The sequence below is a fragment of the Oncorhynchus kisutch genome, linkage group LG15 (genome assembly GCF_002021735.2).
Source record: "Oncorhynchus kisutch isolate 150728-3 linkage group LG15, Okis_V2, whole genome shotgun sequence".
In the NCBI taxonomy this organism is placed as follows: domain Eukaryota; kingdom Metazoa; phylum Chordata; class Actinopteri; order Salmoniformes; family Salmonidae; genus Oncorhynchus; species Oncorhynchus kisutch.
Genome location: NC_034188.2, coordinates 77,733,969 through 77,761,225, shown reverse-complemented (window position 1 = coordinate 77,761,225; position 27,257 = coordinate 77,733,969). Strand labels below are relative to the sequence as shown.

The 27,257-nt window shown below is 44.0% G+C and overlaps 1 protein-coding gene across 2 annotated transcripts in view; it reads right to left on the bottom strand.

Annotated features, from left to right (window-relative positions):
• The window catches only part of robo1 (roundabout, axon guidance receptor, homolog 1 (Drosophila)), a 384,177-nt gene that overhangs the window by 355,575 nt on the left and 1,345 nt on the right, over positions 1 to 27,257 (bottom strand). The window lies entirely within an intron of this gene.

Below are 27,257 nucleotides of genomic sequence, written 5' to 3'. Positions count from 1 at the left end.
GAGAACAAGTTCTCATTTACAATTGCGACCTGGCCAAGATAAAGCAAAGCAGTTTGACAGATAAAACGACACAGAGTTACACATGGAGTAAAAACAAACATACAGTCAATAATGCAGTATAAACAAGTCTATATACAATGTGAGCAAATGAGGTGAGAAGGGAGGTAAAGGCAAAAAAAGGCCATGATGGCAAAGTAAATACAATATAGCAAGTAAAATACTGGAATGGTAGTTTTGCAATGGAAGAATGTGCAAAGTAGAAATAAAAAATAATGGGGTGCAAAGGAGCAAAATAAATAAATAAATAAAAATTAAATACAGTTGGGAAAGAGGTAGTTGTTTGGGCTAAATTATAGGTGGGCTATGTACAGGTGCAGTAATCTGTGAGCTGCTCTGACAGTTGGTGCTTAAAGCTAGTGAGGGAGATAAGTGTTTCCAGTTTCAGAGATTTTTGTAGTTCGTTCCAGTCATTGGCAGCAGAGAACTGGAAGGAGAGGCGGCCAAAGAAAGAATTGGTTTTGGGGGTGACTAGAGAGATATACCTGCTGGAGCGTGTACTACAGGTGGGAGATGCTATGGTGACCAGCGAGCTGAGATAAGGGGGGACTTTACCTAGCAGGGTCTTGTAGATGACATGGAGCCAGTGGGTTTGGCGACGAGTATGAAGCGAGGGCCAGCCAACGAGAGCGTACAGGTCGCAATGGTGGGTAGTATATGGGGCTTTGGTGATAAAACGGATTGCATTGTGATAGACTGCATCCAATTTGTTGAGTAGGGTATTGGAGGCTATTTTGTAAATGACATCGCCAAAGTCGAGGATTGGTAGGATGGTCAGTTTTACATGGGTATGTTTGGCAGCATGAGTGAAGGATGCTTTGTTGCGAAATAGGAAGCCAATTCTAGATTTAACTTTGGATTGGAGATGTTTGATATGGGTCTGGAAGGAGAGTTTACAGTCTAACCAGACACCTAAGTATTTGTAGTTGTCCACGTATTCTAAGTCAGAGCCGTCCAGAGTAGTGATGTTGGACAGGCGGGTAGGTGCAGGTAGCGATCGGTTGAAGAGCATGCATTTAGTTTTACTTGTATTTAAGAGCAATTGGAGGCCACGGAAGGAGAGTTGTATGGCATTGAAGCTTGCCTGGAGGGTTGTTAACACAGTGTCCAAAGAAGGGCCGGAAGTATACAGACTCACCAGCAGCAAGAGCGACCTCATTGATGTATACAGAGAAGAGAGTCGGTCCAAGAATTGAACCCTGTGGCACCCCCATAGAGACTGCCAGAGGTCCGGACAGCAGACCCTCCGATTTGACACACTGAACTCTATCAGAGAAGTAGTTGGTGAACCAGGCGAGGCAATCATTTGAGAAACCAAGGCTGTCGAGTCTGCCGATGAGGATATGGTGATTGACAGAGTCGAAAGCCTTGGCCAGATCAATGAATACGGCTGCACAGTAATGTTTCTTATCGATGGCGGTTAAGATATCGTTTAGGACCTTGAGCGTGGCTGAGGTGCACCCATGACCAGCTCTGAAACCGGATTGCATAGCAGAGAAGGTATGGTGAGATTCGAAATGGTCGGTAATCTGTTTGTTGACTTGGCTTTCGAAGACCTTAGAAAGGCACGGTAGGATAGATATAGGTCTGTAGCAGTTTGGGTCAAGAGTGTCCCCCCCTTTGAAGAGGGGGATGACCGCAGCTGCTTTCCAATCTTTGGGAATCTCAGACGACACGAAAGAGAGGTTGAACAGGCTAGTAATAGGGGTGGCAACAATTTCGGCAGATAATTTTAGAAAGAAAGGGTCCAGATTGTCTAGCCCGGCTGATTTGTAGGGGTCCAGATTTTGCAGCTCTTTCAGAACATCAGCTGAATGGATTTGGGAGAAGGAGAAATGGGGAAGGCTTGGGCGAGTTGCTGTTGGGGGTGCAGTGCTGTTGTCCGGGGTAGGAGTAGCCAGGTGGAAAGCATGGCCAGCCGTAGAAAAATGCTTATAGAAATTCTCAATTATGGTGGATTTATCAGTGGTGACAGTGTTTCCTATCTTCAGTGCAGTGGGCAGCTGGGAGGAGGTGTTCTTATTCTCCATGGACTTTACAGTGTCCCAGAACTTTTTTGAGTTAGTGTTGCAGGAAGCAAATTTCTGCTTGAAAAAGCTAGCCTTGGCTTTTCTAACTGCCTGTGTATAATGATTTCTAGCTTCCCTGAACAGCTGCATATCACGGGGGCTGTTCGATGCTAATGCAGAACGCCATAGGATGTTTTTGTGTTGGTTAAGGGCAGTCAGGTCTGGGGAGAACCAAGGGCTATATCTGTTCCTGGTTCTAAATTTCTTAAATGGGGCATGTTTATTTAAGATGGTTAGGAAGGCATTTAAAAAAAATATCCAGGCATCCTCTACTGACGGGATGAGATCAATATCCTTCCAGGATACCCCGGCCAGGTCGATTAGAAAGGCCTGCTCGCAGAAGTGTTTCAGGGAGCGTTTTACAGTGATGAGTGGAGGTCGTTTGACCGCTGACCCATTACGGATGCAGGCAATGAGGCAGTGATCGCTGAGATCTTGGTTGAAGACAGCAGAGGTGTATTTAGAGGGGAAGTTGGTTAGGATGATATCTATGAGGGTGCCCGTGTTTAAGGTTTTGGGGAGGTACCTGGTAGGTTCATTGATTATTTGTGTGAGATTGAGGGCATCAAGTTTAGATTGTAGGATGGCTGGGGTGTTAAGCATGTTCCAGTTTAGGTCGCCTAGCAGCACGAACTCTGAAGATAGATGGGGGGCAATCAGTTCACATATGGTGTCCAGAGCACAGCTGGGGGCAGAGGGTGGTCTATAGCAGGCGGCAACGGTGAGAGACTTGTTTTTAGAGAGGTGGATTTTTAAAAGTAGAAATTCAAATTGTTTGGGTACAGACCTGGATAGTAGGACAGAACTCTGCAGGCTATCTTTGCAGTAGATTGCAAGCTGCCTTTGACAGCTCTTTGGTCTTGGCCATAGTGGAGTTTGGAGTGTGACTGTTTGAGGTTGTGGACAGGTGTCTTTTATACTGATAACAAGTTCAAACAGGTGTCATTAATACAGGTAACGAGTGGAGGACAGAGGAGCCTCTTAAAGAAGAAGTTACAGGTCTGTGAGAGCCAGAAATCTTGCTTGTTGGTGACCAAATACTTATTTTCCACCATAATTTGCAAATAAATTCATTAAAAATCCTACAATGTGATTTTCAGGATTTTTTTTCTCTCATTTTGTCTGTCATGGTTGAAGTGTACCTATGATGAATATTACAGGCCTCTCTCATCTTTTTAAGTGGGAGAACTTGCTCAATTGGTGGCTGACTAAATGCTTTTTTGCCCCACTGTATTTGTATGTATATATAGTGTGTGAATGTATGTATATATAGTGTGTGTATGTATGTATATATAGTGTATAGTGTATAGTATATATATATATATATATATATATGTGTGTGTGTATGTATATATAGTGTATTTAGGCTGACAAGTAATTTGGTTCCAATGGTTTCCAATGAGAAAACCCTACTGGAATGTAAAGGAAAATGCACCAGAAAAGTTCACATTAAAATATTTCACATCATGTTTTCCAAAACACTCCTGTTTTGTCACTGCTTCATTGCTCAATGGCCAGATTGATTCTCCTGTCCTGGCTGTCGTTTCTCCTGTCCTGACAGTTGTTTCTTCTGTACTGATGGTTGTTTCTCCTGTCCTAACAGTTGTCCGTCCTCCTGTCCTGACAGTTGTTTCTCCTGTCCTGACAGTTGTTTCTCCTGTCCTGACAGTTGTTTCTCCTGTCCTGACAGTAGTTTCTCCTGTCCTGACAGTTGTCCTCCTGTCCCGACAGTTGTTTCTTCTGTACTGAGAGTTGTTTCTTCTGTACTGACAGTTGTATATCCTGTCCTGACAGTTGTTTCTCCTGTCCTGACAGTAGTTTCTCCTGTCCTGAGTTGTTTCTCCTGTCCTGACAGTAGTTTATCCTGTCCTGACATTTGTCCTCCTGTCCCGACAGTAGTTTCTTCTGTACTGAGAGTTGTTTCTTTTGTACTGACAGTTGTATATCCTGTCCTGACAGTTGTTTCTCCTGTACAAACAGTTGTGCTCCTGTCCTGACAGTTGTTTCTCCTCTCCTGACAGTTGTATCACCTGTCCTGACAGTTGTTCCTCCTGTCCTGACAGTTGTTCCTCCTGTCCTGACAGTTGTTCCTCCTGTCCTAACATTTGTTTTCTCCTGTCCTGACAGTTGTTTCTCTTGTCCTGACAGTTGTTTTCTCCTGTCCTGACAGTTGTTCCTCCTGTCCTAACATTTGTTTTCTCCTGTCCTGACAGTTGTTTCTCTTGTCCTGACAGTTGTTCCTCCTGTCCTAACAGTTGTTTTCTCCTGACCTGACAGTTGTTTCTCCTCTCCTGACAGTTGTATCTCCTGTCCTGACAGTTGTTCCTCCTGTCCTGACAGTTGTTCCTCCTGTCCTAACAGTTGTTCCTCCTGTCCTAACAGTTGTTTTCTCCTGTCCTGACGGTTGTTTCTCTTGTCCTGACAGTTGTTCCTCCTGTCCTAACATTTGTTTTCTCCTGTCCTGACAGTTGTTTCTCTTGTCCTGACAGTTGTTCCTCCTGTCCTAACAGTTGTTTTCTCCTGTCCTGGCAGTTGTTTCTCCTGTCCTAACAGTTGTTCCTCCTGTCCTAACAGTTGTTCCTCCTGTCCTAACAGTTGTAACTCCTGTCCTGACAGTTGTTCCTCCTGTCCTAACAGTTGTTTCTCCTGTCCTGACAGTTGTTTCTCCTGTTCTGAAAGTTGTTTCTCCTGTCCTAACATTTGTTTTCTCCTGTCCTAACAGTTGTTTCTCCTGTCCTAACAGTTGTTTATCCTGTCCTAACAGTTGTTTGTCATGTCCTAACAGTTGTTTGTCCTGTCCTAACAGTTGTTTGTCCTGTCCTAACAGTTGTTTTTCCTGCCCTAACAGTTGTTTCTCCTGTCCTAACAGTTGTTTCTCCTGTCCTAACAGTTGTTTGTCATGTCCTAACAGTTGTTTGTCATGTCCTAACAGTTGTTTCTCCTGTCCTAACAGTTGTTTCTCCTGTCCTAACAGTTGTTTGTCATGTCCTAACAGTTGTTTGTCATGTCCTAACAGTTGTTTCTCCTGTCCTAACAGTTGTTTCTCCTGTCCTAACAGTTGTTTCTCTTGTCCTAACAGTTGTTTGTCATGTCCTAACAGTTGTTTCTCCTGTCCTAACAGTTGTTTCTCCTGTCCTAACAGTTGTTTTCTCCTGTCCTAACAGTTGTTTGTCATGTCCTAACAGTTGTTTCTCCTGTCCTAACAGTTGCTTCTCCTGTCCTAACAGTTGTTTCTCCTGTCCTAACACTTGTTTGTCATGTCCTAACAGTTGTTTGTCATGTCCTAACAGTTGTTTCTCCTGTCCTAACAGTTGTTTCTCCTGTCCTAACAGTTGTTTGTCATGTCCTAACAGTTGTTTCTCCTGTCCTAACAGTTGTTTCTCCTGTCCTAACAGTTGTTTTCTCCTGTCCTAACAGTTGTTTGTCATGTCCTAACAGTTGTTTCTCCTGTCCTAACAGTTGCTTCTCCTGTCCTAACAGTTGTTTCTCCTGTCCTAACACTTGTTTGTCATGTCCTAACAGTTGTTTGTCATGTCCTAACAGTTGTTTTTCCTGTCCTAACAGTTGTTTCTCCTGTCCTAACAGTTGTTTCTCCTGCCCTAACATTTGTTTTCTCCTGTCCTGACAGTTGTTTCTCCTGTCCTAACAGATGTTTCTCCTGTCCTAACAGTAGTTTCTCCTGTCCTAACAGTTGTTTCTCCTGCCCTAACAGTTGTTTCTCCTGCCCTAACATTTGTTTTCTCCTGTCCTGACAGTTGTTTCTCCTGTCATGACAGTTGTTTCTCCTGTCCTGACAGTTATAGAGCAATTTTGTGCTCCCTCTCATCTAATTCAGAATCACTTGGATTACAGAGAACTGAATAAACCTGTCACACTCTGTTTTCCAAGTTGGCAGAGGAGTTGACTCCTTTCCTCTCACAATATGTGTTGATAATTGTGGTTAAATAAAAGCACAAGTGCCAGGGAAGAAAAATATGTAATTGTGTGTTGCTGACAGATTGTTCCAGAGCGCATCCAGTAACCACAGAAAGAATAATACAGGTTAGCGTTTTTCATCATGAATCTTGTTCTGGAGGCAGTTCTGCAGTGGTCACTAGCTAGCACAGCAACAAAGTCATAAAACCATAACATTTTAATCCTAACACTAACCTTAACCACACTGCTAACCCTGACGCCTAAACCTGACCTTAGATTAAGACCAAACGGCAAATATTAGTATTCCAGAGTTTTTACAATATAGACAATTTTGACTTTGCAGCTGCCCAATCTAAGGGGAAATCACTCAGTTTGTCTCCAGGGCAAAACTCATGAAAGTAAACGTCAACCTGCAGAACAAACAAAGCTGATTGGCTTGTGGAGTGGTACATGATGTTTAAGGATCACTACAGTGCAATACCTCTTTTCACTCAAATACCAGTGCCAGACACCACAGTAGCACATAATAACAGTTTTGTCTTCCGTGCTACAGTTTTGACAGTACTACAGTAATAACCATCTGTGAGTTGAAGAAGATATTTATAATTTCCATATTTTGCCAATATCCAACCAACCAAACTGCAGTTATGTTCTTGACCCACTTGAGTTCAAGAGTATCTCTGTCTACGGAGAACTGAAACACCACTGTGACTAGTGTCAGGGGTCTTGCTCTGACAAGGCTGGGAAGCTGAGACAAGCACGTCCTGCCAAAAGCCACATATGTCCATCTCTGTGATACCACATGACATGTCCCATCACAGTTTAAACATGCACTGGTGTGAGAGAAAGAGAGAGAATTCCATAGAGAATACTTCAACAGGAACAGATGGGGGCCGTCAGGGACGAGGAGATTGGAGGGGTGTGGTAAAAATAGAGCTTGCAGTCCGTTAGCCTGTCCTATCTTGGCGGCCGGCCGGCCGGCCAGCGTTACAGCTAGGCACCATGACAAATGTGCAGCTTGTCGCAGAGCGTAGACTCCACCACAGCTGACAAATCACTGACCTTCTCTTACTTTCCAACACACACACACAATATATGGGATTAACACCACCTCATCTCAGCTTTGAAAAGTTCCAGTTTTTTTCAGGAGTTCATAAATATTCCCTTTGGGTGCCTCATTTTTCTTCAAACTGCGAACTGCCAACCTCCTTACGGTAAACCAATCAGTAGATCCCACGTGAAGGGGAAAGTGTAGTCATGGTTTTTCCTGCTACATTAAATGAGTTTAGGGGGCAGTGGAGCGTGTCATTCAGACCTCGTTTCAGGACTGTGGCACCCGTTGTGACAAACTACGATAACCGCATTTAGCAGTTCTGCATCATATGGTCTCTTTACCTGTTTACTGTCAAACTAAGGGCCAGACGGCCAGACATTGCAGGCAAACACAGACGTGAATGCACACACGGACTCACATACAACTCTCTGAGAGTCAAAGGAGTTCAAAAATCTATGTCTATGTCCATGAAGGTGTTGATTTTTGTAAATGGGCACCAGGTAGACTAGCAGTTAAGAACGTTGGGCCAGTTACCTAACGGTTGCAGTTTCTATCGCCGAGCTGACTAGGTGACAAATCTGCCAATGTGCCCATGAGCAAGGCACTTAACTCTAATTGCTCCTGTAAATCGCTCTGGATAAGAGTGTCTGCTAAATGACACATTTTTAGGGTGTGTATGTACCAAAGACTGCACAAAGAATAGGGTGCCACTAAATTGGCCCAGCGTCATGCAGCTTAGGGTTTGGCAGGAGTAGGCCTGTTATGTAAATAAGAATTTGTTCTTAAATAAAGGTTAGATTTAAAAAATATATATACAAATAAAATAGGTGTACTACAGCCGCCTCTCACCACCTCCATGCCCTGGAGCTGCTGCTGTCAAGACCACGATGGATCTGGGGGAACTCTACAGCTTTTAATTAGGCAGTAAGAGAAAACAACCTCATCTGTCTGATGTGATGACGTGAAGCTGGCACAAACATCTCCCACTTCTGAGAGGCTGTGTTATGGTGCAAACAAATGAGGAATCACCACATGTACTGTACGTTGATTGGGCAGTGTTGGGTAAATAATAGTGTCGACGTGTATTTGTCCATGAACTGCACCGTGGCTCCTCTCAACCTTTGAATGAAAACAAACTGGTCATTATTCTAGTTGAGGCAGACAAATGTATGTTAATTCCTGACTTGAGTTTAACGGGATAATCGTGGTCTTAACTGGAGCATAGCCTTTCCATAGACTGCAGTCGGCCAACACAGATGACCAGACTTCCATGTGTGTGCTAATATCATAGTGAGTGTCAGACATGTCCTCAAACTCAAATTACTGGGCTGTTCAAAGAAGTGTAATCCAACTCTATACCACAAGTGTGCTTTCTCATTCCCAGTTCTCTCCCAAAATGTGTTGGTCTATAAACATTTATTTTCTGGAAAAGTAATTTGTTTGTCCATGGGTCATGACTCGACTAATATGCCACAATACCACAATGTCAAACACAATGTCATTTCTATGTTCAGATTTTCAATGTCTAGAAAAAATTGTTTCAATACTCACGCAATCGTTAAGCAATGTTGTTGGTCTGATGGTGTTTGTGTAACCGAGTTAATGGTATACCCATTATATGACTCTTATAGTGTTTACACAGGCCGTGGTTATTTCTACATACATTCCTGTGAACCAAAACCTAATGACTAATATTCAAATATGGCCAATAAACATGTACTTGCTAGGAACCTCTCCATCATTTCCAGTTGGAAAACACACAGACAAGTTGTTTTGCTTGTATGTCAGTCACCATCTGATCTGGAGTCAGGCTGAAACAAACAGCACAGCAGACACTATCACCCCTCTCCAGACTTTTCTCTCCCTCTGCACCTTCTCTCGCTCCCACAGATCTGTGCTTGTCGTTTGGGGGACACGTGTATGCAAATCTGAGGAACACAGACTGAATATTCACAGTCAGATGAGAGTCCTCAGATAAACCAACTCACGTCCTCAATCTGTACAACATTGTTTAGAGGAGATGGAAATGAGCCTGTGTGAAGACTGAAAAAAAAACATGGCAGGCGTCTGGCCAACTTCTCTAATGATCTTCTCTGTGTAGGAGTGGATCAATACCATAGCTTAGTTACCAGAGGCTGTGCCAACACCTTGATGATGTCTGCTACAACGTGTCCACAGATAGATGGTGCAACCACAAAGGGGCCATAAAGAGACAGGCTAAATCGTCAGTCTTACACAACTAGCCATGTTCTCTCACTGGATTAACTTTAGGCAGGGAACATTGGTTCACACACAGTTAGGGAAGAGTTCGCTTTGTCCTTGGAATTGCTTTGAGTTCCCCAGAGTGGCGTTGAAAGGAGATCACTGGGCTCTGTACAAGTGCTTCAAATGACTGTGTGGATTATTTGTGGTATCATCATGTTTGGCTAAAACAAGTTAGTTATGGATCAGTGTTTCAAGACAACACTATCTCACTAAAAAGGAAAATTAATCTTCTTTGCCAGCAAGAGGAGGATGGGATTCCCTTTCAGAGTTTCTTCCTACAAGCTTGCCCTTGGCACTGTCTCCTTGGTTTACTATTTAGGGATTTTAAGTTTAGATTGTGTAAAGCACTGGGTGACGAATGTATTGGTAAGAAAATAGTAACGCTGTACAAATCACATTTGATGGATTGAGGGATTTTGACGAAATTGGAGGGTTGTGAGAAAATAAACCTATTTCACCTGAGGGAAGGAGTGAGTGGGAGTAAAAATTCCAAAGTAATCCTGAAAGATTTACAATGTGAGAATTCAGTATCTCCCCACTTTGACCGATAAATCATATGTTTACACTGTCCCCATGGAATGCGTAGATTGCACAGGAGGTTGGTGGCACCTTAACTGGGGAGGATGGGCTCGTGGTAATGATTGGAGCGGAATCAGTGGAATGGTATCAGATACATCAAACCAATGGTTTCCATGTGTTTGATGCCATTCCATTTTCTCCGTTCCAGACATTATTTTGAGCTGCATCCACTGGTAGAATCAATGGTAAAGCATTTAAGGATAACCTCTGTGACTCTGTTGTGATACATCTCCTTTCCACCCATCTACATGGAATAGAGGTTGTCCCATGTTAGGCAATCCTCCCTCAACTCTAAACATGTCTGATGACTATATGACCCTGTGTAAACCTGAAGAATAAGATCACCTCACTCTGTCCAACTCTGTCACATGACCAAATCAAGACTTGTTTTCACTTGATATGCTGCCAGAGGGCCCTCAGACTAATGTCAGGGTAATTATAGGCCATAAAACTATTCAGAAAGTTTCATACGGTTTTCCTTGTAACTCATTTAACCATATAATATTGTCAGAGAGGGATTTCCTGTCCAATCCTACTGGCTTTCACAGAGATATCTATCATTCATGCAACTATCAAGCAGCTATTTTCTTCTGACAGCATCATTACTCAATGATATACTACTGAACTACTGAACCCAAAACGATACACATTGAAATTCATGCATTTCATATAACTCATATGGAAATCATATCTGGTGTTAATCTAATGTCTTAGTGAACCTTAAATAGCAGCCTACTTTTCCCTGACAATATCACCATTATTCCACAGGCGTCTGTCCAGCACTTGTGCAACCCGCTGAGTTTCACTTTATTACTTGGCAAGCTCATCTCAGTTTTCACTCTCAATGGATCAAGTGTCAGATAGACACTCTCAATGGATCAAGTGTCAGATAGACACTCTCAATGGATCAAGTGTCAGATAGACACTCTCAATGGATCATGTGTCAGATAGACACAGAAGCAGTAGAGAAAACAGAGAGGAATTATTAAAATAATTATTATAATTATTTGACACTCTTGACATTCATCTTCAGGTTGATGCAGCTCTATGTGAAATCAGTGTCTGATATTAAACCTGACACAGTTGGCCCAGATATAAATACAGGTTGTTCCATGGACCAACGCCTAAGGCTTGCTTCCTTCTCTTATCCTGATGCCAATAAACAAAGATGGCTGAACCCTATTATCAGCACAAATGGTTACATTTCAGCCAAAACATCTGAAGGAGTTGCTAAAGCTTCAGCCTATAGTTTGTGTTTACCAAAGAACAATAACTTGAAACATGATGTGAGTTGTGAGTCATCAGGGGGCCAGGGGCCAGGTCACAAATTCAACCAAGGCATGAAATGCAACAAAAGACAAAGTGGGTCTCTCCACACACCCTTATCAAGGCCTCACAGATCCCTCCCCCTCTGCCACACAATCATCCCACAGAATCACCCTACAGAATCACCTCACATAATCACCCTTCATAATCACCCCATAGAATCACCCTACACAATCACCCTATGGAATCACCCCACAAAATCACCCTACAGAATCACTCCACACAATCACCCCGCAAAGTCACCCCATAAAATCACCCCAAATAATCACCCCACATAATCACCCTACAGAATCACCCGACAGAATCACCTCACATAATCACCCTTCATAATCACCCCATAGAATCACCCTACACAATCACCCTATGGAATCACCCCACAAAATCACCCTACAGAATCACTCCACACAATCACCCCACAAAGTCACCCCATAAAATCACCCAAAATAATCACCCCACATAATCACCCTACAGAATCACCTCACACAATCACCCCACATTATCACCCTACAGAATCACCCTACAGATTAACCTCACACAATCACCCCACATAATCACCCCATAGATTCACCCTACTGACTCATCCTATAGAATCACACCAAAGAATCACCCTACAGAATCACCCTACAGACTCACTCCACATAATTACCCCATAGAATCACCATACAGAATCACCCCACAGAATCACCCTACAGAATCACCCCACATAAAGACCCTACAGAACCACTCTACAGAACCACCCTAGAGAATCACCCTACATAATCACTCCATAGAATCACACTACAGAATCACTCCACACAATCACCACACAGAATCACTCCACAGAATCACCCCAGAGTCACCCCACAAAATCACCCTACAGAATCACCCCACAGAATCACCCTACAAACTCACCCCACATAATCACCCCACAGAATCACCCCATAGAATCACCCTACAGAATAACCCCACATAAAGACCCTACAGAACCACTCTACAGAATCACCCTACATAATCACCCCACATTATCACCCTTCAGAATCACCCCATAGAATCACATGACAGAATCACTCCACACAATCACCCCACAGAATCACCCCACAGAATCACCCTACAGACTCACCCCATAGAATCACCCTACATAATCACCCCACATAAAGACCCTACAGAACCACCCTACTGAATCACCCAAATGTATTAGTGGCAGGTGACTGGATGGATGGAGGCAGAGTACTAACATGCCGAGGGATATTGCATTACCATCTGCTAGGTCTCAACACATCGAGACAAAACGAACCAAATCAAGTGCATTTTTTGAGGAAAATCACCATGCCGTCCTTGAAAGTAGAGAGCGTCAAAATGGGTCACGCACCATACTGTCTCTAATGCAATCCTTCATACTTTGTTGCAGTAAATCAGTATAGCATATGAGACATAGACAACATTTTGTTACATTCATGTATTTAACGAGAAGGGCTTTAGGAGAGGAAAATGCATGTCACGGTGTTACACATCTGGTGCTAATATGTCCAGTACTGCCTTTATGTGGTGTGGGACTATTTTAGTCCTGTTTCCACTTTTATCCTACAGCAGTAGTATATTATCCACGCCATGCAAGTCTGGTAGTAGCATTAGGGATGTGGCCGTGGGACTAGAGGACACACAGCCAGCAGGAAAATAACATGGAACTAGACAAACATGCTTAGCTTGGCCTTATAAAAATGCACTGTTAAAATGATGGGAAACTGCTGAAGCATACCAGTATATGTATGAAGCATTACATCTGGTTCCATAGGTGACGTTACCACATGGGGCTTCTCAGCTGGAGCTGCAACTAACGGATATTTGAGTAACATACAACTGATGGAGAGAAGAAGAAATGTGATTGGATGATGCATCTTCACAGCGTCCAACATTAGCTGTGCTAGTATAGTGTTGCTAGTATAGTGTTGCTAGTATAGTGTTGCTAGTATAGTGCTGCTGATTTTGGCAAACAAATACATGAAATAATCATTTTGTTTGTTTGGTCCTTTGTATTTCAACTTCCTGTGCCACGCTTTTGATCGCACTCTGAATGATCATACATCTGTTTATTCACACTCGTAATTTCATTAGCCACACAACTGCAGGGAAGATTGGCCAAAACAAAAGCCTCATTCAATTTAGCCTCTTTTCAAAATTAAGACACAAAGGGAGAGTGGGGCACAATAACAGAAGCCTTGTCTCTTTCCAGATTTCCAATTAGTAGATTAATTAAAGAGGGCAATTTGTGTTTGAGTCTGCAGCTCCACTGCCAGTCTTCATCAACTATGATTAGCCTCAGCGCAGCACCACTGTTGTCCTCACCAGATTTGGCTCTGGTTCCACTACACTCTCTGGCAACTCTGACTTATACTTTCCATGATCCCCTGAAGTACCCTTCAGCACCCACCCCTAGCACCCTGCAGTTCGCTGCAGCACCCTCCAGCACCCTCCTGCACATTGCAGCACTCTTCAGCACCCTCCATCTCCCTTCAGCACCCTGAAAAGCAACCTCCAGCAACCTTCAGTACTCTCCAGTACCCTTCAGCACCCACCCTCAGCACCCTGCAGTTTGCTGCAGCACCCTCCATCCCCCTCCAGCACCCTTCAGTACTCTCCAGTACACTCCAGTACCTTGCAGCCAGCTCCATCTTTTGTACAGATCGCAGTGTCAGAGATGGTTTTGTGTGTCCAGATTGAGACTGCACAGTGCAGGAAATTCATAGTACTTATAAACCACATATTTGATCATATATAGTTACCTCCATGGTGTTCTCACTGGCTTTTCCAGAAATATCTTTCTGAAAACATCAGGAACCACAAAAGAGAGGAATCAAGAACATGTACACATGATGACAGGCCTTAGACTACACCCCTCAGGAGAGGTGTGATAGTAGTGGTGAGGATGCAGGACTGTTTAGCATTAGGGTTGTGTCCTATGCTCCATACTGATTTCTTCATCGCTTATTCCCCTTTTGTAATGTCAGAACACATTGACTTCAAGCGGAAACAAATTCTCCACTCTGTTTATATGTTGTTTGGAAACAGCTGTGTTTAATATCTCCCCTGACATGTGGCACAGGGGCAAAAAACGAATAGCCGACTCAGAGTTAACATGGTATGTTGTGAGTGTGAAGATTGTGGTTAGTGTGCCGGTGCTGATGGTCGAGGCATTTGGGGGATTGTTGGGAGTGTGAAGAGTGTGGTTAGTGTGCCGGTGCTGATGGTCGAGGCAGCAGGGGGGATTGTTGGGAGTGTGAAGAGTGTGGTTAGTGTGCCGGTGCCGGTGCTGATGGTCGAGGCAGCAGGGGGGATTGTTGTGAGGAAATGTTGTGTGTAGATACTGTGTCAGCGTACGGGTTGGCTGATGACGCACAGACCTCCCTGGTTCACTACATCACCAGGCAACCTCTCACACAGCTAGACTGGGCCTTTGTACAACACAGGACGCCATTGGAGTAAACACAAGGAAGCCATACTGTCAACATCTAGACCAAAATGAATAGGCTGTTACAGGCCCCGTATCCATGCTGTTACATATAAAGCTGTGTCACAGAGATTCACTGGGTCTAACCTACGTGGGCACATCTGTGGGATGCATGTGTACAAATAGCGTGACCAGCAGTGTCACTGTTGGTTAACAACAGCCTATCGTAAAGTGTAAAGTCCTCTGGTTAGGGGAGGTGTGAGGCCTCTCTGACCAATTATCACTTCATCAGGGGATAAATATGGCGCTGCAGGGCCCTGTGGCCATAGCAGGGCCACAGCACATTGTGCCTGTGATGCTGAACAGTCTGTCCTGGCTTTGGTGTGGTTGGATGGAGCTCTGCTGTCAGCTGCTGTCGGCCTGTTGGAGAGCCCACGCAATGGTGGTATATTTGAGGATAAACTCAGCGCTTCATCTGCTCAAGTGGTAATGAAAGAACTGACATCCTGTCTTTTAAGGAGAAGAACAAACACTTCTACTGAGATTTTCACATTTAGCCTGCTCTTCAACAGTAATGACCCCAAATAGCTGTGGCATATGTAATGAACTAAAGTTTAAATGTATATGGTAATAGTCACAAGTTATATTCCTTCTAAGACATCATAGATGTCAATTGATTGAAATAAGGTGGTAATGATAATGATACTGGTATAGCCTAGTCAGTTAGAATGTTTATCACTGTCACAGCTGTGACTCTGGCCCTTCTGCCCCATCCACCCAGCCTCTGGTAATTAGTTCAGGACTGTTTCTCGACAGGATATCCAACTGTCATCTTCAATAAGTCTCAAATCAGAGGGAGTGTCAGTCATTAGCATACCATTATCACCCTTTTCTAACTAATTTTCTAGTTCACCTAGGCTCTTTTTAGCCATCTCATCTGTCTGTTCTAGGGCGACACCACTCTGGCTCATTTCTTATTTACTCACACAAAATATTTCCCTCTCAAGTTTAATTTTAGTCACTCGAAATTTGACAGCAGTCGGAAAGACAACAGTATCCCATGTCCCAGAAACCCAGGTCTACACCAGGTTCTTTGTTAAGACCACTACTGTCCCTAGTGTTAGAAACTGAGAAATGCATGAGAAGAAGCACAAGAGAATTTTATAGGTCACGGGAAACGTATAATGTTTGATTCCAGATGTGGAAACCAGAATGTTTATGTGTGCAAATGTTTGCTAGTCTGAGTGTTTAAAATGATGTCACCAGAGCAAACTAAGTAGCATGCAAATAAGAGACTTAAACTTCAAGGGACGGTCTCATCTGATTTTTAACCTCTTAAGACCTTGAATGTCCCCTGACCTCTAGAGTTCCTGAGAATCCCAGAAAACACAGCTTCAGCTCCGCCCTGAGGCCTTTCAGAGCCTAGTGTTTATGTTCTGTGTCCGATCTGCGCTGTCCACCTGCTTTTTCACTTCCCCTGGCAAAAAAGTTTCAATTCCTCTCATAATTCACAACCTGCAATGTCCTTTTCCACCCAATAAAACCTTGATACTCAAAAGAGCCTTTCTCAGAAAAACATTCAAACGGAGACAATAATCTATAATGAACAATATGAAGCAAAACAGCCGCGTACAAATAGACTCTAATTCTGAGCTGCAGCATTAATTAGATACAGGTTTGCACATGTTCATTGGGATGGACAGAGTTAGAGAGAAAGAGGGAATACGGTGTCTACAATTCTGTACACTGCAGTAAATTAAAGATGCAGATATCATCTACCAGGATGGATGCCTGCAAACCCCTTCCCCCCTCCTCCACCCCTGGCCCATGATAGTCCACCCATCCCTTCGACCGCCCGCCCCTTTGACCTTGTGGGAGGTACAGTAATTGAGATTTTCAGCTCATTGTTACCTAATTAAAAAGTGTTTAAACCTTCTGGAGCCTTGAGGAGAGAGAGGGAGAGAAAGAGAGAGCAAGAGAGAGAGAGAGAGAGAGAGAGAGAGAGAGAGAGAGAGAGAGAGAGAGAGTGGAGAGAAAGCAGTGGACTTGAAATATGACCTCTACAGGAAAATATAGAAAGCATCTGGTTCCCAATTCTAATTACCAGCTGTATTAGTCACTGTGTGTGTGTGTGTGTGTGTGTGTGTGTGTGTGTGTGTGTGTGTGTGTGTGTGTGTGTGCGTGTGTGGTGTGTGTGTGTGTGTGTGTGTGTGTGTGTGTGTGTGTGTGTGTGTGTGTGTGTGTGTGTGTGTGTGTGTGTGTGTGTGTGTGTGTGTGAGCCATTGGCAGAACAGAACCAACTTATTTCCAAATACAGAGGATCATCATACTGATTCAATCAATGATAATTGCTATGTACAACATTTGTCATTACTTTGCATGCTCCTCTGCACCGAACACAGAGAGGCCTTCAGCCTTTTAAAATAACAGCCAGATTCAGGGCTGAGGGCTGGGCTGTGAGCAGAGCAACTAACAGTGATGAGAGAGGATCTGTGGTCCCAACATCTAAGCCCCAGCTGGCCTCTGACCCTAACACAACCACAATACTCAGAGCACAGCTCATCATCATCGCTCTCTTATTTAACCAACACTGCTACAACAGATACAACTTCCCCATACATACATCAATGTTGTCATACAGTGGGGCAAAAAAGTATTTAGTCAGCCACCAATTGTGCAAATTCTCCCACTTAAAAAGATGAGAGAGGCCTGTAAATTTGATCATAGGTACACTTCAACTATGACAGACAAAATGAGAAAAAAAAAACTGAAAATCACATTGAATTTTTAATGAATTTATTTGCAAATTATGGTGGAAAATAAGTATTTGGTCAATAACAAAAGTTTATCTCAATACTTTGTTATATACCCTTTGTTGGCAATGACAGAGGTCAAACATTTTCTGTAAGTCTTCACAAGGTTTTCACACACTGTTGCTGGTATTTTGGCCCATTCCTCCATGCAGATCTCCTCTAGGGCAGTGGTGTTTTGGGGCTGTTGGCCACTCCAGGACTTTGAAATGCTTATTACGAAGCCACTCCTTCGTTGCCCGGGCGGTGTGTTCGGGATCATTGTCATGCTGAAAGACCCAGCCAAGTTTCATCTTCAATGCCCTTGCTGATGAAATCTCACGATACATGGCCCCATTCATTCTTTCCTTTACATGGATCAGACGTCCTGGTTCCTTTGCAGAAAAACAGCCCCAAAGCATGATGTTTCCACCCCCTTGCTTCACAGTAGGTATGGTGTTCTTTGGATGCAACTCAGCATTCTTTGTCCTCCAAACACGACGAGTTGAGATTTTACCAAAAAGTTATATTTTGGTTTCATCTGACCATATGACATTCTCCCAATCTTCTTCTTGATCATCCAAATGCTCTCTAGCAAACTTCAGACGGGCCTGGACATGTACTGGCTTAAGCAGGGGGACACGTCTGGCACTGCAGGATTTGAGTCCCTAGCGGCGTAGTGTGTTACTGATGGTAGGCTTTGTTACTTTGGTCCCAGCTCTCTGCAGCTCATTCACTAGGTCCCCTCGTGTGGTTCTGGGATTTTTGCTCACCGTTCTTGTGATCATTTTGACCCCACGGGGGGAGATCTTGCGTGGAGCCCCAGATCGAGGGAGATTATCAGTGGTCTTGTATGTCTTCCATTTCCTAATAATTGCTGCCACAGTTGATTTCTTCAAACCAAGCTGCTTACCTATTGCAGATTCAGTCTTCCCAGCCTGGTGCAGGTCTACAATTTTGTTTCTGGTGTCCTTTTACAGCTCTTTGGTCTTGGCCATAGTGGAGTTTGGAGTGTGACTGTTTGAGGTTGTGGACAGGTGTCTTTTATACTGATAACAAGTTCAAACAGGTGCCATTAATACAGGTAACAAGTGGAGGACAGAGGAGCCTCTTAAAGAAGAAGTTACAGGTCTGTGAGAGCCAGAAATCTTGCTTGTTTGTAGGTGACCAAATACTTATTTTCCACCATAATTTGCAAATAAATTCATTAAAAATCCTACAATGTGATTTTCTGGATTTTGTTTCTCATTTTGTCTGTCATAGTTGAAGTGTACCTATGATGAAAATTACAGGCCTCTCATCTTTTTAAGTGGGAGAACTTGCACAATTGGTGGCTGACTAAATACTTTTTTGCCCCACTGTATATAGTATGGCAGTGCCATTTGATAATGTTGTTAAATAGTCCTGGTCCTGGAGTGCCAAAGGCACTTCATGTTTTTGATTCAACTGACTTGGAAGACCAGGTGTTGAATTTAGGCAATCACTGAACTGATCAATTAGCTTGGTTGGTCAGGTGTGGTGCCTAGTCCGGTAAGATGAGGGGTGGTGTTGTGTGTGTATTTGTGGTGGACAGCTGGTACACAATGTCTAATATTAAGGTAGTCTTGAGGTATTACTCGCTTGAGGTAGAGTACCTCATGATAAGCTGTAGTACACACTATCTACCTTGAGAGTTATCTATTTAACACCGACACTGGCACTAAGACCGCACTCATTGAGGTGTATAAGGCCATAAGCAAACAAGAAAATGCTCATCCAGAAGTGGAGCTGCTAGTGGCGGGGGACTTCAGTGCAGGCAAACTTAAATCCGTTTTACCTCATTTCTACCAGCATGTCACATGTGCAACAAGAGGAAAAAATTATCTAGACAACATTTACTCCATATACAAAGCTTTCCCTCACCCTCTATTTGTAATATCTAACTATAATTATATCCTCCTGATTCCTGCTTACAAGCAAAAACTAAACTAAGTGTTCAGATGCCGCGGATACTAAGCTACACAACTGTTTTGCTAGCACTGTGTCATCGCGCTTTCCGTAGCCGATGTGAGCAACATTCATAGACTGATTACCAGGACGTGTACACAGAGCATGCACGGACCAACTGGCAAGTGTCTTCACTGACATTTTCAACCTCTCCCTGACCGAGTCTGTAATACCTATATCCTTGAGGCAGACCACCATTGTCCCTGTGCCCAAGGAAGCGAAGGTAACCTGCATACAAGACTACCGCCCCGTAGCACTCACGTCAGTAGCCATGAAGTGCTTTGAAAGGCTGGTCATGGCTCACATCAACAACATCCTCCCGGAAACCTTAGAACCACTCCATTTTGCATAACGCCCCAACAGACCCACAGATGACACAATCTCAATCGCACTCCACACTGCCCTTTCCCACCTGGACAAAAGGAACACATATGTAAGAATGCTGTTCATTGACTACAGCTCAGCGTTCAACACCATAGCGCCCACCAAGGTCATCACTAAGCTAAGGACCCTGGGACTAAACTTTTACCTCTGAAACTGGATCCTGGACTTCCTGACAGACTGCCCCCAAGTGGTAAGGGTAGGCAACAACACATCTGTCACGCTGATCCTCAACACCGGGGCCCCTATGGTGTGCATGCTTAGTCCCCTCCTGCGCTCCCTGTTCACCCATGACTGCGTGGCCAAGCTTGACTCCAACACCATCATTAAGTTTGCTGACGACACAACAGTGTTAGGCCTGATCACCGACAACGATGAGACAACCTATAGGGAGGAGGTCAGAGATCTGGCAGTGTGATGCCAGGACAACAACCTCTCCCTCAACCTGAGCAAGAAAAAGTAGATGATCGCGGACTACAGGAAAAGGAGGGCCGAACACGCTTCTATTAACATCGATGGGGCTGAAGTGAAGCAGGTCGAGAGTTTCAAGTTCCTTGGTGTCCACATCACCAACAAACTATCATGGTCCAAAAACACCAAGAAAGTTGTGAAGAGGGACCATCAACGCCTTGTCCCCCTCAAGAGACTGCAAAGATTTGGCATGGGTCCTCAGATCCTCAAAAAGTTCTACAGCTGAACCATCTAGAACATCCTGATTGATTGCATCACTACCTAGTATGGCAACTGCTCAGCATCCGACCGTGAGGCACTGTAGAGGGTAGTGCGCACAGCCCAGTACATCACTATGGCCAAGCTTCCTGCCATCCAGGACCTATATTCTAGGCAGTGTCAGAAGAAGGCCCAAAAAATGATCAAAGACTCTAGTCACCCAAGTAATGGATTGTTCTCACTGCTACCGCAGAGCAAGTGGTACCAGATAGTCCAAAAGGCTCCTTAACAGCTTCTATCCTCAATCCATAAGATGCTGAACAATTAATTAAATGACCCGGTACCGGTACCCCCTGTCAATTTAGTAAATCGTTTCTTAACTCTATTTTCTTAAAACTGCATTGTTGATTAAGAGCTTGTAAGTATGCATTTCACAGTAAGGTCTACACCTGTTGTATTCAGTGCATGTGACAAATACAATTTGATTTGATTTAGTTGGAACAAATCCTGCAGTAGCTGCGTCACTCCAGGAACAGGGTTGTCTACCTGTGTCTTATAGAGTGTATGTAAGGCATTGATGGACAAAATAATAATAATGTGAAATATAAAGTATCTGGTACATATACTGTGATGGGGTTGAATTGGATACATATCCAGCTAATTGAACAGAGGGTCTATTTAAAAGTCTATTAAAAGAGCATCACTAACATCAAGCAGTAGCAATGTGACACGAACATGTCTGATAGTGGACAAGTGCCAGAGTCTCATACTGACCTGGATAAATGTCCTTGGAGAAAAATTTCACTGCCTGCTGAGCCAGGCTGTCAAGGCTCAATTTTCACCCGCACATACGCACACACACACACACAAACACACACACACACACGCACACACAGAAAGACTGTGAACTGCCTCTTTAGCAGCAACACAAAGCACTGTCCAGCCCAGCTTTCACCATTGAAGAGGCCAGTCTGGAGGACCCAGCACCCTTCACAACAGGTGTCATAAACCAAGAGAAGAGTCCACTCCAGCTTACAGCAATTATCTCTCAGTCCTTTAGCAGAATGTTAACCCTCCCTGTAGGAAGAAAGGGGAGAGGAGAGAGGAGAGATATCAGCTCATAAAAGCCACACAGGCTCCATTCCTCAACTCTGCTTCCCTTCCTCGTAAAAAGCCATTCCCATCTGTGGTACATCAGTTGACTTTCATAAGACTCTCTCTCTCTCTCTTCTATATTTCTATCTCTCCTCCTCTATCCCTCCTCTATCCCTCCTCCTCTATCTCTCCTCCTCTATCCCTCCTCCTCTATCCCTCCTCCTCTATCCCTCCTCCTCTATCTCTCCTCCTCTATCCCTCCTCCTCTATCCCTCCTCTATCCCTCCTCCTCTATCCCTCCTCCTCTATCCCTCCTCCTCTATCTCTCCTCCTCTATCCCTCCTCCTCTATCCCTCCTCCTCTATCCCTCCTCCTCTATCCCTCCTCTATCTCTCCTCCTCTATGCCTCCTCCTCTATGCCTCCTCCTCTATGCCTCCTCCTCTATCCCTCCTCCTCTATCCCTCCTCCTCTATCCCTCCTCCTCTATGCCTCCTCTATCCCTCCTCCTCTATCCCTCCTCCTCTATCCCTCCTCCTCTTTCCCTCCTCCTCTATGCCTCCTCCTCTATCCCTCCTCCTCTATGCCTCCTCCTCTATCCCTCCTCCTCTATCCCTCCTCCTCTATCTCTCCTCCTCTATCCCTCCTCCTCTATCCCTCCTCCTCTATCTCTCCTCCTCTATCTCTCCTCCTCTATCTCTCCTCCTCCTCGGAGTGCTCGCCAGGCCAGACAGGTATATCTGTCTCTTATTGGCATGGTGGGAAAGAACAGTGTAAATCTGCTCTAAATCCCCTAATCTGGCTGGTCCATCACAGGGATGAGGTGGTGTCACGCAGTAGAAATAGCCCTGCTGTGGAAACAAAGACGTCCTCTCTCCCTTCTCCATAGGATGCAGCCTATTGCACTCATCCCCACAGCTTTGGGGGCCCCAACACTCTGAAGGTCGGGCCCCCCAGATATCATATGAACACACCATAAGCCATGATTTCTTTTTTTGAATGACAATAAATTAGCTTTCAAACTGCTAAATGTTCTCTTAGCCTCATGGCAAAATGTGTGGAATAGCAATCTACTGTGGAACAGAACAAGAGGAGACAACTCAGTCACCAGAAACAAAGCTGTGTTTTATTTATCACACACACACTAACATCCTCTCGCTTCCTGGCCTCCAGCGCACTCTGGGTCTAGGCCTGCAGTGTGTGTCTGTGCCTGTTTGTGTGTGTGTGTGTGTGTGTGTGTGTGTGTGTGCCTGTGTGTGTGTGTGCCTGTGTGTGTGTGTGTGCCTGTGTGTGTGTTTGTGTGCCTGTGTGTGCCTGTGTGTGTGCCTGTTTGTGTGTGTGTGTGCCTGTGTGTGTGCCTGTTTGTGTGTGTGTGTGTATCTGCTATAGTGTGTGTGTGTGCCTTGCCCTGCCAGCTGAGAGCTCCTCTCTGCCCAGTCAGAGAAGATTTACTCCCAGGTAATAATGGCTGAGTTTCTCGAATGACATTATCACTTTTATGGGCAAGCTGTGATCATGCATATCATTACCGGCGTCTTTCACAGGGCACTGCCAAATGGAACGTTTATTCATGTTTATCTTTACACATCCAGCTACTAAATGATGAAGAGACAAACCCATGGACACTGAAAGACATTCTGCAGGACCATGGTTATTGCAGTTACCTATAGAGATGTCAATATTTAAGTGTGTAGCGACAACAGAACACAGTGAAACTTTAAACCTTGGTATGAAACATAGGCCTGCCCTTCTCAGTACATCGTTGTAATCCCCAAATGCAGCCATCTGTACTTTTTACGATGGGAGTTAGCAGAATTAGTCTTGCACATGTGCATTAATATTCATCGGTATGTGATTCTCTTCTGTCTCAGGTCAGTGAGAGGCGTTTGATTGTCTTCTGTCTCTGGTCAGAGAGGTGAGGGGTCAGATAAGATATGAAACACAGACTGATAAATCACACCAGACAAGACCAGGGTCCCTAATTTACTACTATAAAACCCACATGGTACCAATAGCTTTGACTGGCAGAGAGAATGTACACCTACTTTTAGTGTGTGTGTGTGTGTGTGTGTGTGTGTGTGTGTGTGTGTGTGTGTGTGTGTGTGTGTGAAGTGAAGTGAAAGACAGAACCTGTGAGAATTCACTTTTGAACAAACTCTTGGTGTTACAGCCACAGCAAAAACTATTTTCTCATTCTAAGATGAAATCACAGGAGAGGTGTTAGGGACTGTGAGCCACTCAGACAGAAAGAACTCCTGCAGAATGAAAAGTTAAACCCCATTACTTCCAACCACATGACAGCTAACATATCTCCAAACTGCAGACTCACAGCAGCTCTTAGCCCTAGTCACTGGGCCATCAGACAGGGTGGACTGACTGACCTGACATGAAACACAACACTTCAGGACTGGAACCATACCAAGAAGTCATCAGCAAGGTACAGTTGAAGTCTGAAGTTGACATACTGTCAGATGTGTGCGTACTGGTAGCGAAGTCAGGTGCAGGAGAGCAGAGATTTGTGAACAGGCGCACACTTTATTTAGGCAAAAGCGAAAAACGCGCAAAACAGTCACAAGGATAAAGTTTAACAATAGACATCTTAGTGAAAAACAACACAGAAAAAACAAGCCAGTCAGCCGCGTCAACAACACACACGGAACACAAACAATCTTACACAAAGAACATGATGGGGAACAGAGGAATAAATACATGTAGATTGATTGGGGAATGAAAACCAGGTGTGCAGGGAACAAGACAAAACAAATGGATACATGAAAAAGGGAGCGGCGGTGGCTAGAAGGCCGGTGACGTCGACTGATGAACAAGGAGAGGAGCCGACATTGGCGGAAGTCGTGACACATACACATAGATTGGAGTCATTAAAACCCGTTTTTCAACCACTCCACAAATTTCTCGTTAACAAACTTTAGTTTTGGCAAGTCGGGTAGGACATCTACTTTGTGTCTTTCAAGGCCTATTTTCAAACTCAGTGCCTCTTTGCTTGACATCATGGGAAAATCAAAAGAAATCAACCAAGATCTCATAAAACAATTGTAGTCCTCCACAAGTTTTGGTTCATCCTTGGGGGCAATTTCCAAATGGATGAGGGTACCACGTTAATCTGTACAAACAATAGTACGCAAGTATAAACACCATGGGACCACACAGCTGTCATACCGCTCAGGAAGGTGACGCTTTCTGTCTTCTAGAGATGAACGTACTTTGGTGCGAAAAGTGCAAATCAATCCCAGAACAACAGCAAAGGACCTTGTGAAGATGCTGGAGGAAACATGTACAGAAGTATCTATATCCACAGTAAAACAAGTCCTATATCAACATAACCTGAAAGGCCGCTCAGCAAGGAAGAAGCCACTGCTCCAAAACCGCCATAAAAAAGCCAGACTACGGTTGGGGACAAAGATCGTACTTTTTGTAGAAATGTCTTATGGTCTGATGAAAACAAATAGAACTGTTTGGCCATCATGACCATTGTTATGTTTGGAGGAAAAAGGGGGAAGCTTGCAAGCCGAAGAACACTGTCAGGCCCTGACCTTAGAGAACCTTTTACTTCTCTATTTTGGTTAGGTCAGGGTGTGACTAGGGTGGGTAGTCTAGTCTTTTCTTTTCTATGTTGGCCTGGTATGGTTCCCTATCAGAGGCAGCTGTCTATCGTTGTCTCTGATTGGGGATCATATTTAGGTAGCCCTTTTCCACCTGTTGTGTGTGGGATCTTGATTTTGTATTGTTGCTTTTTAGCCCTACGAAGCTGTACATTTCGTTTGTTACTCTTTCTTGTTTTGTGCAGGTTATCATAAATAAAAAATAATTAACCTACCCCAAGCTGCATCTTGGTCCGACCATCCTTCCAACAACGATGGTTGCAAACACCATCCCAACCGTGAAGCACGGGGTGGCAGCATCATGTTGTGGGGGTGCTTTGCTGCAGGAGTGACTGGTGCACTTCACAAAATAGATGGCATCACGAGGGAGGAAAAATACGTGGATATTTTGAAGCAACATTTAAAGACATCAGTCAGGAAGTTAAAGCTTGGTCGCAAATGCGTCTTCCAAATGGACAATGTGTCACGCTCTGACCATAGTTTGCTTTGTATGTTTATATGTTTTGGTTGGTCAGGGTGTGATCTGAGTGGGCATTCTATGTTGTATGTCTAGTTTGTCTGTTTCTGTGTTTGGCCTGATATGGTTCTCAATCAGAGGCAGGTGTTAGTCATTGTCTCTGATTGGGAACCATATTTAAGTAGCATGTTTGGTGTTGGGTTTTGTGGGTGATTGTCTCCTGTGTCAGTGTTTGTACCACACGGGACTGGTTTCGGGTTTTCACATTTATTGTTTTGTAGTTTGTTCATGTATAGTTTTTCTTATTAAAAAACCATGAACTTCAACCACGCTGCGTATTGGTCCGCCTCTCCTTCAATGGAAGAATCCCGTTACACAATGACCCCAACCATACTTCCAACGTTGTGGCAAAATGGCTTAAGGACAACAAAGTCAAAGTATTGGAGTGAGCCATCACAAAGCCCTGACCTCAATCCTATAGAAAATGTGTGGGCAGAACTGAAAAAGCGTGTGCGAGCAAGGAGGCCTACAAACCTGACTCAGTTACACCAGCTCTGTTAGGAGGAATGGGCCAAAATTCTTGTGGAAGGCTACCCGAAACATTTGACCCAAGTTCAACAATTAAAAGGCAATGCTACCAAGTACTAATTGAGTGTGTGTAACCTTCTGACCCACTGGGAATGTGACAAAAGAAATCAAAGCTGAAATAAATAATTCTCTCAACTATTATTCTGACATTTCACATTCTTAAAATAAAGTGGGGATCCTAACTGACCTAAAGCAGGGAATTTCTACCAGGAATTGTGAAAAACTGAGTTTAAATGTATTTGGCTAAGGTGTAACCTCTGAATGTTTCCTTACATACAGAGAGAAACCAGTGCCAATACATTGGAGGGAAAAACTCACATTTTACAAGCTCAGACAAGTAACTAAAAAGTGTGCCTTGTCTAGTGATGCTAAAACACACTGAACTGGTCTCCTTGGAGAAGACAGAAGACCTTACATGACTTTGTACGTTTCACAGTCAGTCATTTAATCTTGGAACAGTATCAAGGCTTCTCTATCTCCCTTCAACCTCCAGAAGGGGACAGGACAGTTAGGGACACTCTGCCAGTTCATCGCTCAGTGTCAAACAGCGATCGCATGCCAAACAATCACATTAGCCTTGCAGTCTAAAAGCTGAGGGACAGACAGTGCTGGTAGCCACAGTGAACCATAGCTCTCCCTGCTCATTACTGGGGTCTCTCTATCCCTCCCTCCCTCCAGACAGACCACATCTCAGCATCTATAATGCACTCACGCCTGAAGAGAGACACTCAGCTTTTTACTAGGAAGGAAATTGCCAGTCGGGCCTCGCTCAACAGCTTTTAACAACTCAACACTGATCAACTAATGACTGTCTGAGATGGAGTGGCTGAGAAATAGTCATGTTGGAAATACAGTAGGAGAGAGGTGTAGAGAAAATTAGAGTGAGCGAGATTAAGAGAGTGAGGGTAAAGTATGTCTAGAAGTAGTCATAACAAAAAGTTAAATAACTGCTAACAAAGCTCAGAACCACACACATTGCTATTCT